The sequence below is a fragment of the Alnus glutinosa genome, chromosome 1, assembly GCF_958979055.1.
Source record: "Alnus glutinosa chromosome 1, dhAlnGlut1.1, whole genome shotgun sequence".
Taxonomy (NCBI): Eukaryota; Viridiplantae; Streptophyta; class Magnoliopsida; order Fagales; family Betulaceae; genus Alnus; species Alnus glutinosa.
In genome coordinates, this window is record NC_084886.1 from 684,855 (window position 1) to 702,904 (window position 18,050).

Here is an 18,050-nt window from a genome sequence, read left to right on the forward strand (position 1 = left end):
ATTACGGTCTATAATGATAATAATTGCTAAATCAAACAACCAGTGCAACAACCCCTGGTGCAACAAGCACCAACTTATTTGCATCAAGCTTTTGAGGATTTTTTTTTTTTCAATTCTATTTATTTTGATGGACAAAAGTCAAGATCTTTTAGGGAACGAATTTATATTCCAATAGTGCATAATCATGTGTTGTCTCAAACAGTTCTACCTTTAGACTGTTCTTTCAAACCGTCATTTGAGGCGGCCTCTTCATTAGTTAGGTTGCGTTTGAGATTGCGATTTCGTAAAGAAAAAATGCGATTTTAAACCAATTCGCAGAAAATGAACCGTTTGGAAACTGCGTTTTTAAAAAGTTGAGATTTGAAAACGCAGAAAAGTGCTTATTCAAATCGCAGCCAATGTGGTGCTTTTTTGAAAACGCAGTATTTTAAAAGGCTAATCTGTGATTTTAAAGGCCAAATTACAATTTTGCCAAACGTTTAACTGAGTTTTTAAAAATCACTTTTTTCAAATCCCACATTTTAAAATCGCTATTTTGAAATCGCACTTTTTTAAATCGCAAATCAAAACAACCCTTAGTGTGCCAAATAAGGCAGTGTGTCAAACCATTTATATGGTCCATTCTCAGGAAAATTTAAGTTTTTTCTACAGTGTTTTGGTTGAACGAGGATCTTTGTTATATTGTCTCACGACTCTCACCCATGATCTTTTGTATTTTTTTATTTAATGTTCTCCTCCCCTTTTATTCTCCCATTGTGATTGATTATTAAAAAATAATAATAATAATAATTTGAACTATTCTAGAATGGGCCAATAAACATTGTTGGTACAGTTTCCGGTACGGTGACGTGTTGCCTTGTGATTCGTTGCCTTCCTTAATCTTCGTTCTCCTCGTAATCTGCAAAATAATAAACGGCTCGTCGGACTATGGGGGTGCCGACCGGGCCCCCACTCCGATGCCTAAGTCAGTTAAAACTAATTTTCTGGAAAATATATGTAATCTCAAAAGCTCAGAGAATCTGCTTCATTTTTTAATACCTGGCGTAGTAGTCTTATTTATAGGCTCACAGTTCACAGTTATAAAACTGTTAGAGTGCTTGGAACATAATCTAATTAGGAGTCTGAGTCCTAGATCACATAGTCTTGAATCTTATCTTTCTAATTAGGAGTCTGAGTCCTAGATCACATAGTTTTGAGTCTTATCTTCATAGAATTCAAATTGGGTAGTAGAGTCCAAACTGGATATGACACTCTCTTTAGCTAATGTCATTCTATTAGGTACCTTATCCCATATTGGATGGGATAGAAGTCTATCTTGATATATTTTGAATATCCGTCTTTTTGGAGATAACGAATGGTCTTGTACTTGGGTCTGATCTGGCCGGGCCAACCCGATGGGCTCGGCCCCCGATACTACCTTAGGCCCACATGTCTTTGGTGTTAATTATTTCTCCAACAGTTACCCCCTAATTCTCTTATTTGAATTTAGAATGTAAGAGAATTAAATACCTCAATTTCTGAATCTGAATCTTCCATAATCTGTATCTGACAATTGCCGCCTCTTTCAAAGTAATTATGACGAATAATGCCTCGAATCTCTGGAAGTATTGGAATTCCTGCTCCTTGTCGATCTAGAACTGCTGTCAGAGTTCTAATTGGACTCTGATCCTTTATTAGACTTCTAATCTGATATCTTCTTAGACTTTTGATCTGATCATTCTTCTTATCTGATTGGATCATAAGTCCTATCCCAATTCTACCAGGGATAACTGATACCTGATTTCCCTAAAGTAGTTGCTAAATGTTTATCTCCTCTTTGGATCGGGTTGAGTGGATCCAACTTGTGATCTGTCATAGTACTAATAGCAACTTCTCATAGATATCTTCTTCATAAATGCCTCTACATAATATTGTCGGTCGGGCCAAATTTGTAAAAATGATCTCCTACTCTCGGTAGGAGATGGATCGGACTGATGTAGTTGATTTCACCAAGATTGTGGTGAAATGCCACTCTGAGAGAACACTTTGCGTACGACTTTCCTGAGATCAAGGTTTTGTCTGACAAAAATGGTAAACCGTTGAAGAAAAGGCTTAACATACCCGAAGCTTCTTCATCGGTAGCGCTTCGTAGACCGCTTCCACAAAAATCTCTCTTGGGGGCTTCGGAGGCCCAAACTAGCGCTGAGGCTTTGGTTGTCCGAGACTTATAACGACTAGGGGCTTTTGGTGGCCCGAGGTTTTGTGCTTGGCGTACTGAATCTTCTAATCTGAATACCATCTAGCTTGGTCTCACATGTGAATATCTTTATTTTCGAACTTTGTAATGTCTGAATTCTTTGTTATGAAAAAACTTTCCATGACAAATCAATTCTCACTTATCCTCTAATAATTTGAACAAACAATCGGTTTGTGTAAGTTAACTCCGAGGAGGGTAAGAAAAATCTTTTGTTTCAAAAATCTTTTTGTTTTGAACTCCGTGACTAGGAGAGAAAAAATCTTTTGTTTTAACCTTCGTGACTAGGAGAGAAAAATCTTACTTTGAGTTATCCTCCTTAACTTAAACAAACAATCGGTTTGTGTAAGTTATGACCGAGGAGGATATGAAAAAATCTTTTAGAAGCGATGAACTTACTTGGTTATTTTTTGTAGAGGTGATATCCCCGTATGGTTTGTTATAGGGGTTGTCTCCCCGTATCTTTGTTCGAGTTGCTCCTGAGAGATCTTAATTTGAGAGTTTGGTGTAGCTTCGGTGATTTTCCCTTTGTAGAAGCTTTAACTTTGTTGAGCTACCCCCCATAGCTTTAGTCCACGACCGCGGGCTAAGTCGTTCGAGGCGGATAGTCAAGTCCTCTTGGTATCTTGATGATTTTTTAAAGAGGTTTTATCCTCATACCTTCCTGAAGCTTTTCATTCCTGAAACTTTTTCATTCTGAAGCTTTGTCATCCTAAAGCTTTGTCGTCCTAAAGCTTTGTCGTTCTGAAACTTTATCTCCCTGAACCTTTTCCTTCCTGAAGATCTGTCTTTCTAAACCTTTACCTTCCTGTTTGTTTTCCTGAAGCTTTATCATCCTGAAACCTTTCTGAGCTACCCCACATAACTTTAGTCTGCGACAGCAGGTTAAGTCGTTCGAGGTGGGTAGTCAGGTCGCTGAGCTTTACCTTTCTTTTCGAAAATCTTTATAACCTGTAAAAGACTTTATATATATTACTGAAATGAAATCATAACTTGAAATCTTTACCTTTTAATTTCTTTATCTCTGAATGCTCCAATCTTTTAACGTCTGGAGACCTCCAACCGAGAGGTTTTCTTGTCTTGGTGTCCTTTCCATAACCATTTCGGGTCGTCCGAGGAAAGGACTCGGGCCGATTCTATCTTGGATGTTCTTGTCCTTCCGAAAACCTGCAATCCTGCCGTTGTATCCTTTGTTGGACTAACCGTTAGGTTTTTCTTGCTCTCGGTGTTGGATAAACCGAGAGACTTTTTATTTTTCTGCTCTCGGTGTTGGACTGACCGAGAGGCTTTTCCTGCTCTCGGTGTTGGACTGACCGAGAGGCTTTTCCTGCTCTCGGTGTTGGACTGACCGAGAGGCTTTTCCTGCTCTCGGTGTTGGACTGACCGAGAGGCTTTTCCTGCTCTCGGTGTTGACTGACCGAGAGACTTTTCCTGCTCTCGGTGTTGGACTGACCGAGAGACTTTTCCTACTCTCGGTGTTGGACTGACCGAGAGACTTTTCCTGCTCTTGGTGTTGACTGACCGAGAGACTTTTCCTGCTCTCGGTGTTGACTGACCGAGAGACTTTCCTGCTCTCGGTTTTGGACTAACCGAGAGACTTTTCCTTGTTTTCTCTGCAAGGTTGTCTCCTTAGCTCTCGATGTTGGACTGACCGAAAGACTTTCCTTGTTTAATTTGTTGTAGGGGTTGTCTCCCCGTATCTTTTCTGCAAAAAGGGTTAACGAAGCACTGCATATCCTAAAACAAAATAGCAGAATGCACAGTAGCACCATATATTCTTTTTATCCGTCGGGATGATTTTGTGATCCTTTCACTCACGACAGGAGTGAAGCCTCAACACATGAGTCTATTTTATCAAAATATATATATATTTCGGCAAAGCGTACAAGTGCATTCATATATATATTTTTTCCTGGTTGGTAAAAACCAACATTTATCCATAAATCATGTTTGTAAAAGAAGAGTATGAATTTATCTGGTGAATTCGATGAAGATGAACCGTCTTACTTGGAGTTCCTTATCTTGCACGCCACTCGATATGGGGCTCTTTGGGAGAGTTCCTCAAGCTGGACCTCCGGTTCGGACTGGTTCCTCGGCATGTGACTGTGCACTTCGGAGGATGGCAAATTTGGAGGGGTCCTCAAAGTGTGCTATTTGGAACTAGGAGCTCGGGCATAGTCTCCATGGGATAGTACCCTCGGAATAATACTCTCGGTATGTGTCATCTCGGTACATACTTTTCGCCTCGGTAGAATACCCTCGGATCAAACTTCTCGGATTATACTTTCTTCTCGGTATATCACCTCGGATCTAACTTTTCGCCTCGGTAAAACACCTCGGATCTAACTTTTCCCTCGGTATATCACCTCGAATCTAACTTTTCGCCTCGGTAGAATACCCTCGGATCAAACTTCTCGGATTATACTTTCTTCTCGGTATATCACCTTGGATCTAACTTTTCGCCTCGGTAAAACACCTCGGATCTAACTTTTCCCTCGGTATATCACCTCGAATCTAACTTTTCGCCTCGGTAGAATACCCTCGGATCAAACTTCTCGAATTATACTTTCTTCTCGGTATATCACCTCGGATCTAACTTTTCGCCTCGGTAAAACACCTCGGATCTAACTTTTCCCTCGGTATATCACCTCGAATCTAACTTTTCGCCTCGGTAAAACACCTCGGATCTAACTTTTCCCCTCAATAAATCACCTCGGATCTAACTTTTCACCTCGGTAGAACACCTCGGAGTATTTTTTTTTCTCTCAATAAATCACCTCGGATCTAACTTTCAGCCTCAATAAATCACCTCGGATCTAACTTTCAGCCTCAATAAATCACCTCGGATCTAACTTCTCGGAGTATACTAACCTCTATACATACTCCCTTTTTCTCCTTCTTTTTCCTTTCTCTTTCTTCTTCTTCTTCTTCTTCTTCTTCTTCTTGTTGTTCTTCTTCTTCTTTTTCTTTTTTTTTTTTTTTTTTTGTATCTAGAATTCATGTGCTGAACACTTGGAACATTACCAAACAAGACCGGTTTAACTGGCTTTTGAACAGAAGTACGACCGAACTGGCAAGTCATGCCTCGGTCATTTGGCAGTGACCCGAGCTCTTGGCACGTGATTGTTTATTTGATTCGGGTCCTCCTTGACAGCGCTGTGTTTCCACAATCCACACTTTGAAATTCTGTTTGTGTCCACAGCACCGTGTCTCCATCTTCTTCCTCTGAGCTGAACAAGTCATCAGAAACGACCCATGCAAAGACCCAGATACCAAAAACGACACCACGCTCCTCGACGTCACACCTACCAGACCCGAACTCGACGTGGTGCTCTGCATACGAGAGGGCTTCGAGAAGGAGGCTTCTGGAACTCTTTGGAGTGTCCGGATGCATCTCTAGGTCTTCTCTTTTTTCTCTCTTTTTATGGTCTCTCGGACCCACTTCTGAATTTTGGCTCGGGCATAAGATTCTAGACTGAGCCCAGAGATTCTGGGAGTTTCGAAAACGACCCACCTGGTGCTGACCGAGGAGTCGTTGTCTTAGGATTGGCAGCACTGGGCGGCCACGCTGTTGCACTCTAAATTTGATCATGGCGAGGTTCTGGTTAATGAATCGGTATCTCCTGGGTTTAGATCGGGCGATGAACGTGTGGGCTTTTCCTCACGATCGCCTTGAAGCACAGCCAGGTTTGTGCGCTAGATTCTTCTGTAGAAATTCAATTCTAGTATCTCCAATCATTAAATCCGATTATAGTCGAGCCTCTTGCCAATACCACCATGCAAACCTTTTACGAGAAAGGCCTGGGCTACGATCTGTTCGTCCTCGACAACCATGGCTCGGTAGCTAGGAAAGTCTTGGCTGTGATCTGGTTCCGCTATGAGCTATGGAAAATCATGCAGTGATACTCCAATCTCCTCACTGGCGCTGTGGTTTCGGATCTGGCTTTAGATTCCGGCGGGTCGCGGTCAAGGTCCGGTCTACTGGCCACCGTCCGGGTTTTTCACGCTCCTGCTCCGTGTTCAGTCCGACTCGTCATACATGAGGATCCGTGGAAATCGTCCTCTGTTAGAGGTTCTGGGTCTCATCGATCACCATCCGCTAGAAACTGAAGATTGAGGCTGTACATCGTTTAGCCAGTGAAGGCCATTGTCGATTCGGCGTGATGACAGATCCTCCACCAACTGATTCGGCACACCGCAGCAAGGCCAGATCGTGATGTTCTCCGGCGGCAGAAGGGGAAGAGCCAACTAGCCGAGGGTTCTTCCATTCTCTGGGGAAGAAATCAGAACCAGATCGGGTTGGACATACCCGTTGGTTTGTTTTTCTTTTTGGACCGACCGGTTTGGGCTTTTTGAACCAGGCTTGCTAAACCCAAACTTTGCTAAACCCAAACTCTCCTTTCTTCTTCTCTGTATAGAATGTATGTGCTGCAAAGAAGAATTTTGATATTTTTTATTTTTATTTTTTTATTTTTGGGACCATGAGTCCACGACCACATATTGGATGAAGGAGGACATCGAGGCCGCGGTACTTTCCGGAGCGCTCTGAGAACATGGAGACGCCGATGCCCACAGCGGGCTCTTGATGGTTTCGGAGTCGTTGCTAGTGGTAGTGGATCTAGAGCTGGACCTTTGCGGTGGCAGATCCTTCTTCACGCATCACCAGCGAGGGTCTGAACTTGAATTGAGATGAGCCGAGGGTCTCCATCTGGTCTTCTCCTCTTTGGTGGCGATCCGGAGAAGAAGCCAGGATTTGGATCTGGTTGGCTTCTCCTTTTTGGGCCGACTCTTCTCATCTTACCTTTTCAGGCCATTCTCTTCAAGGTTTTGAGATTTTTGTGGATTTTTTATATTTTTGTTGTTGTTTCAGAAATAAGCTGGATCCATCATCACCGAGAAAATCACTGAATTTGTGCGAACACAAATTTGAGACTGTACACCCGTGTAACACATCTACCAGATTCCGATATAGGATTTCAAACTTGATTTGATCGCGTAGTCACCGTTGCGGATTTATTTATTTATTTTGCAAGAAACGATTCGTCGCTTCCCACAGACGGCGCCAAACTGTTGGTACAGTTTCCGGTACGGTGACGTGTTGCCTTGTGATTCGTTGCCTTCCTTAATCTTCGTTCTCCTCGTAATCTGCAAAATAATAAACGACTCGTCGGACTATGGGGGTGCCGACCGGGCCCCCACTCCGATGCCTAAGTCAGTTAAAACTAATTTTCTGGAAAATATATGTAATCTCAAAAGCTCAGAGAATCTGCTTCCTTTTTTAATACCTGGCGTAGTAGTCTTATTTATAGGCTCACAGTTCACAGTTATAAAACTGCTAGAGTGCTTGGAACATAATCTAATTAGGAGTCTGAGTCCTAGATCACATAGTCTTGAATCTTATCTTTCTAATTAGGAGTCTGAGTCCTAGATCACATAGTTTTGAATCTTATCTTCATAGAATTCAAATTGGGTAGTAGAGTCCAAACTGGATATGACACTCTCTTTAGCTAATGTCATTCTATTAGGTACCTTATCCCATATTGGATGGGATAGAAGTCTATCTTGATATATTTTGAATATCCGTCTTTTTGGAGATAACGAATGGTCTTGTACTTGGGTCTGATCTGGCCGGGCCAACCCGATGGGCTCGGCCCCCGATACTACCTTAGGCCCACATGTCTTTGGTGTTAATTATTTCTCCAACAAACATAAAGCCCACTTTTTAAAAATTATCTAATTTGAATTGTTCATAAGAAATTTTCGATAAAAAGGTCCCTTATGTGTTTTTTTTTTTTTTTTTTGGTGCGTTTGTATTACTGTATTGGTAATGTAAGAAGAGAATAACTCATGGCCTCATGGGAGCTCACACCAAGGAAACATAGAGACCAAGCACTTCCTTACGTCATTTTAGTATTTCACTTCCTCCCCCAATCAATTCGTTACCCCAATTGTATCACGAATGCTTCGGCAAGAGAGCGGTAAAATGCAAGAGCAGCAACAAAATTTGGGAATGTCTTGTGTGATTTGTTTTGAATATTATTTTAAATAATATTTTAATTTTTCTTAAAAATAAATTAGATTTTATTTAATTTTTTAAAATTTTATTTTACAAAGTTAAACATCGTAATTTGCACAGTAAATTTGAATAATATTAAGATTCAACATCCAAATCCCGTCAATGACTTGAGCAAAGAAAAATAAAAGTTTTAGACATGTATTTATTTATTATTAATATTACTACTATTATTTATTTATTTTTTTTTTTACAATTTATTGATACGTATAAGTATGTAATTAGAGAATATTATTGTTTTAAGTGATTTATATGACTCTCACCACTTACTTACACGTGTTAGCAAATTGTTAAAAAAATTATAAATATAGCATTACTCTTTCAACAAAACTCACATCTTTTTCTCTTTCGTACTTGTCTCGTACTTACACATGCTGATTGCGAGATCTGGTTATTGCGTACGTAAGTGCAATCCCTTTTATCTGGGCCGTTTATTTTTAAAAGAATTGTCTAGATCAAAACGACACATTAAAGAGGGAAAGATTGCAGCTATAAGTTTGGTGTGGAAGCCACCGGAGTGGCTAAACCTTGTCACCCCAATGACAACTCTAGCTTACATGGGCGGAACTACCCATATGCTTTTGATCAGCTCCTCCTTCAGCTTGATCAGCATGTTGCATTTGAAAATGATCCACGGTGGCTCGTCTTGAATCACAGTGTACTTAAGAGGAATTTTGCTTAATTTCTTTTCTTTTCTTTGGATCACAGACCATTGTGGGTTTGAAAATCATAAATACAGTTTTCTCATCCATGGTTATGTGGCTAACAGGTTACTCAAGAGGTGACTCGTGACCGGTGACCTCAATGTAGAAAGAGGGAGAAACGTAAGGTAAAGCTGAGAAACAGAGAAAGTATACTTGATGCTTAAGAAACGCGGAGGAGAAGAGGATGAATTGTGATGTAATTAAACAAACAGAAGAAAGTTCTTGAAGAAGCCCCGACAGGCTATGTTCATCTCAGAGCAAGGAGTGGTGAAGCAATAGATAGTCACAGCCTAGCCTGGCTGAAAGGGTACGTAACGTAGCCACTCCAAAAACCACCCATTGAAACTAAAATACTAAGCAGAAAGCAAGAATTACGTACTTATTCTATCTATAATTAGTTATTTTCTTTTGGAAATGGATTTTCAGGTAAGACAGAAAATTAGTGAGAGATAGAATGCATCTTTTGCAATCTCTTGTTCCTGGCTGTGACAAGGTGACATTCCGATGATTCAGCTATATATTTGCTTTCTTTTCTTTCTTTCTTTCTTCCTTTATTTTTTTTTTTTTAAAAAAAAATATATATATATATATTTTACCCCCAAAAGTTTGACTACTTTTTTGCTGTACGTTGCCTCCAAAATTTAAAAAGTTGCAATATATTCTAACAAAGTTTTTTGAATTTTTCAATATAAGCACTTTGTTAGCCATTTTTGTATTTTTTTTACGAAAAAATGGCTCACACCGCACGTGCATTTTTTGATACAAAATTTCTAAAATTGTCCCATATACACACGTTAATTTCTAAAATGCCTTCATTTTTTTAAAAAAAAAAAAAACACAAGAAAGAAACAGAAAAAAGGGGTGGCTTGGGCCACCCCCATTCCGGCCAGATGGTGGTGGCTACTACCACCCTTCTTTTTATTTATTTATTTATTTTTTTTTTCTACTATTTCTTTTCTTATTTTCTTTTTAAAAATAGGGATATTTAGGTCTTTCTAGAACTTCTGATAAAGAAGACAAAAATAATTAACAAAGTTTTTACATTGAAAATTTTGAAAATTTTGTTAAGGTCCATTCACATTTTTTAAATATTGGAAACAAAAGTTAAAAAGTAGTCAAACTTTGGAAGTAAAATATATAAATTATTTTTCCTTTTTTTTTTTTTTTTTTTTAAGTTACTCTCAAGCCCACGTGGTTGACTGTAATAGACAAATGCAAGCTTTTAAATTAAATGTGTCTTGATATACATGGATCCCATACTTAAAGTGTCTTGATGTAAGATTGATTTAGGATAATGTAATGTAAGAATAACACATCTCATTTAATAATGAGATGTATTATTCCTACATTACATTATCCTACGTCAAGGCACATTGGGTATGAGATCCACGTATATGAGACACCTATATAAGACCCACATGCATGAGCTTAATTCACTCCCTATGGCCTCGTTTGGTTCGCGGAATGTCTATTCCATTAGGAAAATGAATAACTATTTCTGAGAATAGATGAAGGTGGAATGGAATAACTATTCATATTCTTTTGTTTAGTTGTAATTGTGGAATAGAACATTACATATGTATTCTTTTGTTTGGTATAGTGCAATACATTGGTGAATAGAATCATATTATAATCAAATTTTCTAAAACACCCTTATAACACAAATATAATTTATATTCTTAATGACATTTTTTTTTCTTTATTTTAGAAATATAAACAGTCATACTATGACTTTTTTTTTTTTTTTTTTAATTTCAGAGTTCATGGCTTTTTTTTTTTTTTTTTTTTTTTTTTTTTTTTTCTTTTCATATAAAATTACGCTACAAAATGATTTATAAGAAAAAAAACACATACACACACACACACACACACACATAATCATCATATCATCATCATAAAAAAATAAAAGGAAAAAAATAGATCATCTGCAAAGCTCTTTTTATTTTATTTGTTTTCCTACAACAAACATTCGTTCTTTTGCTTACAAAGTAAAATAATTTATAAGAAAAAAAAAAAACATAATCATTATATCACCATCATAAAAAAAAAATAGATCATCTGCAAAGCCCTTTTTATTTTATTATTTTTTATTTGTTTTCCAGTAACAAACATCCGTTCTTTGCTTACAAATTTTTTTCCAAGACTCTGCAAGGCAATTGGAGTCCCCCCCAATATCAAGAGGTACTCGTTTTACAACGTCTAAGTGCATTCTGTAGGCTACATCACAGGAAAAAAAGAATGTAACCCACATCAAATTAAGTTGGGTTGACAAACAGAGAGAGGATGAGAATATAATTGCAGAATAATTGCAAAGATGGAGAGAGATACTGATGGTGCATTTAAATGTTGAATTTTTGAAATCAGAATTAAATTTTTATTCTGTTTGCAAATTTTGAAGTTTGATTTTTTAGAAAAAGTTGAATAAAATATGATTTGTTTATAAAAAATTGAATAAAATATGATTTATTTTTTAAAAAGTTAAATAAAATATGATTTATTTTCTAGAAAAGTAGAATCAGAATTATATTTTATTTTCAAAATTTCGTATCCGAACACACCATGAGTTGAGAAATAGAGAGAGAGATAAGAGACTTGGGTGTTGAGAGGGTTGGGGCTTTTGGGCAAAACATGAATTTTATTTATTCCCACAATAAATGAATAGGTATTCCACTCTTTTTTGAGTGGAATACCTATTCCTCTTCGTAAGGGAATAGTTATTCCGTGGAAATAACTATTCCCTTAAATAATATAGAACCAAACAAAGGAATAGGTATTCTATAGGAATAACTATTCATTTCCATGGGTCTAATTCGTAAACCAAACGAGACCTATGTATTTTGGTATAAAATTAATATAGAGTAATGTGATATAGAGAAATCATTTTCCTTATTAAATATGTTCAATCCATGCATACAGAGTCGAGTAGAGGCGTAGAGGTAATAATATAGCCAAAGAAACGGCTTAAATATAACTTCAGGTTCGTTAATATTTTCAACCACTAATCATTATCATCATCCTCCTCAGTTTCTTGCAGCAAAGCTTGCTTTTGTTAATCCCACGTTCAATGACCTTGAAGTGTACTTTTTAAATTAAAGCACACTTGCATCAGAGGTAGCCCATCTGTCTCTCTTTCATGCTGAGCTTGTTAATTTTCCACTTCATCCAGCTCCACCCAGCTCTCGTCCTTCTTTACTTGTCACATTTCAAGTAAATATTTTTAAAGAATAATCACGAATTTATAAAGCTAAAAGTACTGTTGAAATTTGTGTAAGAATATAAAGAGACACATAATACCGGAAACATGAGAGAGAAAAGAGACACTACAAAAAATTTGACATTTCGCCACGAAGCTACAGTAACCGGTACTGTAGCCATGTGGCGATTTTGCTGCATGGTAGATTACCCACATCGTTATTTTGCCACGGGGATAATTCACTACGTAGCGAAATCTTTTATGTAGGTAATTAGCCATGTGTATTTATTCACGTCACCAATTAGCCACGTGGCAAATAAGCTAGATAGCTAAAATATTCATATTTTTTTAGGAATTGAAATTTTTTCAATTTTTTTTTTTTTTTGAAGATTTGAAATTTTAGCCACGTGTTTTATTGGTCACGTCGCCAATTAGCCACGTGGCAAATATGTCATATGGCTAAAATATTCATATTTTTTCTAATTTTTTCAGGAATTAAAATTTTTTCATTTTTTTTTTAAATTTAAAATTTTAGCCACGTATTTCATTGGCCACATGGCAAATAAACCATGTTGCTATTTGTTATTCGGAGAGAAGGGACATAATGGGGGGAGTTCTTCTAAAATTCGAAATTGAAGTTTCTTTCCTTTTTTTTTTTAAAAAAAAAAAAAAAATTTTAAGCTTCCTTTTACTTCTTAAAAAGTCGTGTCATGCCTCTCAAACTCTTTCTCTCAACATGAACAAGTATGACCACTTTAAATTTTGCCTTTATTTATTTCTTACATCTCTCTCTCTCTCTCTCTCTCTCTCTCTCTCTCTCTCTCTCTCAATATTGCATCAAAAAAAAAAACTCTCTTCTTCTTAGTCTCCCTTTGTCTCACTCTCTTTTCTTTGTGTGTGTGTGTGTGTTTTTTTTTTCAAAAGATGATGACTCACCCACCGGCCGCACGACTTAGTCGCCACCACCCGGAGAAGCTCGTTTGCGTTGTCGGTGACGGAGATTTAGGCGTTGAGCTCTACTCCAGACCCGATCTCATCGGTGACCCAAGGAAGATCGGGTTCGATCTTCCACTTTTTCTTCCTTTTTGAACTCTCTTGAAACTCTGTGTTGGTCGGATGTTAATTTTGGATTGAATTTCATGGGGGAGGAAGGGGAACGGAAATTGTTTTTGTTTGTTATTTTTTTTTTGGGTTTAATCTCTATGCCGGTTATTGTTTTTTGTCGCCAAGGAACAGAAATCTGCTCCAGACGTCGACGAGGAAGGAAAATCCACTCCGAATCTCGCCGGATCTTGATGACGTCGTCGACGACGAGTTGGACCCAAAGATCGGGCACGGATCTCGCCGGATACGCTGGCCCTCGCTAGAGATCCGGTGAGATATAGTGATATACCTACGTATACGTATATCGTATACGATCGATATTGGAAAAAAAAAAAGACAAAAAAGAAAGAAAGAAAGAATTAAAAAGAAGAAGAAGAAAAAAAAGAGAACATAAATATTTCTGTCCTTTTTTCTTCTTCTAAAAAAATTCTAGTTTTTGGCAACGTGGGTTAGGGGTAGGTTGCTAAAAATACTTATTTTTCTTTCATTTTATTTTAAAAAATAAAATAAAAATGCATTTAGCCATGTGGGTGTCCCACGTGGCTAAATAACCACGTATGTGAAAAGCCACATCACTAACTGACATTTAGCAACAACTGGATTAACTGCGCAGAACTCATGTGGTTAATTCCACGTGGCGAACCGTTAGCCACGTGGATGGCCATATTCATGTGGCTAACTGTAGGTGGCGAAATGTCAAATTTTTTGTAATGGGACAGATTTTACGTGGTTCGGTCTATGACTTACATCCACAGGGTAAGACCCAAAATAGTACATTGTGCTCTTATTAACTTAATTGTTTACAATACAAAGGTCTATATTTATAGGGTTTAGAGTAAATACTAATATGGTAATCAAATCATGGTGAATTGAATACAATTCACTGTAAATAGAGAATATTTTTTTTTCGTATATTCTAACATTCCCCCTCAAACTCAAGGTGAAAAATTCTAAAATCTTGAGTTTGAAATTAGAAGCCAGATTTAAATGCAGCTGAAGTCAATGGTTGGATCAAAACAGTGCCGGCGATAAAGGCTAAAAGTGACGGTCGGAGAACGGAGACTAGCCGTTAATCCTGTGAGGGGCCAAGCCGCAACTGATAATGATGGTCGGAGAACAGAAATTAGCTGTGAATCCTGCAAAGGGCCAAACCACATTATGCCAAAAGGCTGAAGAAGACGGCTGGAAAACGGAGAATGTTCTTTAATCCCATGAGGGGCCAAACCGCAACTTACAATGATGGTCGGAAACAGAAATTAGTCGTTAATCCTATGAAGGGCCTAACCATATTATGCCGAGTTTTGCCAATGAATTGAGCCATAGATCATAACAAAATAGGCAAAAAAAAAAATATCCAAAAGAGGAGTTATCTTTTTTTTTTTTTTTTGAATTCACCGGAAAAGTGGTCGGAGAGTGGCGGCAGGTGGCGGAGGACGGCGGCTGTTGGTGGGCGGCAGTAGATGGTGGTGGCTGTTGGTGACAATGAATGCTTGGTCCTTGAATTGGGCTGAGATTGGATTGCAAAAATGCTGAAAAGAACTCCAAGCAGCAACTACCGTCACAAGAAAGAGCACCCAAAAAATCACCGGAAGAACGCCGAAAAAGCTTCTACAGGCCACAGGTCTGTAGCTCTGATACCATGTTGAAATTTGTGTATGAATCTAAAGAGCAGAGAATAGTGGAAGCATGAGAGAGAAAATAGACAGATTTTACGTGGTTTGGTCTATGACCTATGTCCACAGGATAAAGTCCAAAGGGCTACCTTGTGCTCTTATTAACTTAATTGTCTATAATACAAATGTCCATATTTATAGGGTTTAGAGTAAACACTAATATAGTAATCAAATCATAATAATTTAATTACAATTCAGCGTAAATAAATAATATTACAATATCAACCAAATATAAAAAAATTATAAATTTTTCCGTATATTCCAACGAGAACGACTAATGTTGATAACAAATCACTTATAGGATGATGGAAATCTGTTGTACGTGGGAAATGAACGACGAGAGTGATGAAGTTGCATGTTGAGCAGATCGGATTAGAGAGCCTGTGTGCGCTTTTTCTAGTGGCAATATATGAACAACTGTTATAAGCACATCAATTCTCAGTCTTGTTTACAAATTTAATACAGTAATGCTAAAAAGCTTCATGTAATCTCGAGTTCTAAGTTGCAGGAAACGCTTAAGAAAGAAGACGCCTATTCTGGCAAAATCGACGTTGCGTCTTAATTTCTATCAGTTCGGCAGTTCCAGTCTTCCAGATGTTGAGCCATATCAGGCTCTTGAGCTGTTGTTGTCCATCTTGATTTTACATCCAGTGGTTTGACTGGTAATTTGAAGATTATCCTATTAAAACTAACGTGTAAAATATCATGGAAAAGTCACTCCATTAGTGGATAATTCCTCACCGCTCATGTGGTTTTCCCTTTTCAAGATATGTTAGGTGGACAATAATGCTAAGGGATATGATATTTTGTAATCTCAACATATAATTTTTTTGACTGTTTTACCCACGTGGTAAGGTGATCTCCTAGTTAGCTTTATGATTTTTTTTATTTTATTTTTTTTTTCTTGAAAAAAAAAAAAAAATCAGGCCTGTAAAAGTAAAAGTTGTCACGTGGGCAAAGATGGTCATGAGTTGTGTCTTGGAGTGACAATGTATCATTTCTCCAATGTTAATGTATCGAGTATTTTCATTTTTTTTTTTTTCTAAAAAAAATGCTTAACACATCAAGATGATTGTGTAATTATTATATAAGAGTTGTGCAAATAACATATATCTTTAGCAAAAAGAGCTCTCTCTCTTTCTGTCTCTTCTTTCCATAGCTCTCTCTTCTTCCCTATGTTTCCAACACGGAACCTGTTTTGGCCGGGGGGTGGGGCGGAGGTTTCAAGCCTCCCTACCCTCGGCTCTGGCCTCCCCCTTAGCCTGTTTGGGCTAAGGTGGTTTTTTGTTCTCCCTTGGGTTCTCCTAGGGAGGTTAGAATCTCACAGTCACTAGGATTATGAAATTTTTTGTCCCCCCTTGGCGTAGATCTGGTTGTGGGTGTCTCCTCCTAGTCCTTTTGGGCTATGGAGAGTTATTTTTTATTGTTTCTTTGGTTTCTGACAGGAAAGCTTGAACGTGAGGTGCTGAAGGGGGAGGGGCCATCCCGTGCCTGTGAACGGCGAAAACTTTGCCCGTGTGTTCAAAAGTCATATTTCTTGGCAGCCAGATCTGTGGTGTCTTCTGGTGGACACGCGCCCTTCAGTCTTGTTCACCGTCGTCTTCTGGTGCTATAGCTGCTTGCTACGGCGGTGTGAAAACTTGGTGATCAGTATGTGGCCATCACGCGCCTAGGTGGATTTCTCTGTTTGGGTCGCACGTGATGGCCACAATTCGTATTTTTGGCCGTGTCTGGTGGCGATCGGAAGCCTCTAGTGGACATCTGTTGTAGGGTGTTTTCCGGCTGCGACGCTTGTGCTACACGCGCCGTCTCCGGTGGTAGTTTTTTCTTCCGGGTGACAGCTTTGTGTTGGATTTTTCCTGTATTGTATTTGTTTGTTTGTATATTCTTGCTTGTGTTTACAGTCTACCGTTTGGTAGTTGCTTTAAACCAGGTTTTGTGGGTAGAGATTCTTTATCTCTAGTTCACTTCGATTGTCTTAGAGCTTTGTTTCTCGCCTTTGGGCATTATGATTGCATTTCCTGCTCTTGTTCCTGTATTGTTTTTCTCTGTTTGTATAACCCCTTTAGGGAGTATTCCTTAAAAATTGAAGAAGAAGACACTGTGTTAAAAAAAAAAAAAAAAAAATCTCTTTTTTCCATTCCCCATGAAAGGCCATTGGATTCGACATCAAGGTGGGTGGGCCCTTGCCAATTCAACGAAGGATGAGGAATTAGCAAAAAAAAAAAAAAAAAAAAACAACCGTACGCCCACCGTGGGGCTCGAACCCACGACCACAAGGTTAAGAGCCTTGCGCTCTACCAACTGAGCTAGACGGGCTTTGTTGCTATCATAGCAATTTTTACATTTAAGATTTAAAACTAAAACCCATGTAAAAACATTCATACGAATTACAAAAGATGCATAAAGGCTACATTCCAGTTAAAGCTTGTCGCTGGTCGGATAGGAAGTAGTCAGGTAGATAGTACTGTTGATGCCATTTAACTTGCCATTAGATTTTCATTCGAAGAGATTAGCAAAATCCAGCAAGTCAGAGATGGTGGATGGCTCGGGCTGTGGATTCTCTGGGTGCGCTTCACTGGAGAAAGCGATGGTGTAGTCATTCATGTCGGGGGTTCCACAATAAATCGGAAAACCATATTCATCCACAGTGTCAACTGGTATGTGTGCATTCACTGTGCTATCTGTTGTATTATACAAAACTTGCTGGTTGCCATCCGTAAGATTAGCTGTATAGAAGACCAGGTTAGTGGTGAAGAACTAGTTTTTTTTTTTCAAAAAAAAAAAAGTTTCCACATAGAGGATAAAGCACTCACATAGTTGGTGGTTCGGATTCCCTAATAAAGCAGACGGGTCAAGCTGTGGATTGTCTTGGTTCAGTCCACTGTAGAAGGCAATGGAGTCTGGATCGTCTGGGTTCTGTTTACTGTAGTCATTGGATGGATCAATCTGTGGGATTTCTGGGTTCTGTCCACTGTAGAAGGCAACGGAGTGGTCACTCATGTTGGTGGTTCCATAATAAATCGGGGAACCATATTCATCCATAGCCGGCAAGTTTGCATTCACGGTG

The 18,050-nt window shown here is 38.5% G+C and overlaps 1 non-coding gene across 1 annotated transcript; it reads right to left on the minus strand.

The window, feature by feature from the left end:
- Positions 1–17,226: 17,226 nt before the first annotated feature.
- TRNAK-CUU (transfer RNA lysine (anticodon CUU)) lies at positions 17,227–17,299 on the minus strand. Its single transcript has one exon. It is a non-coding gene; the product is annotated as a tRNA-Lys (tRNA).
- Positions 17,300–18,050: the final 751 nt, after the last annotated feature.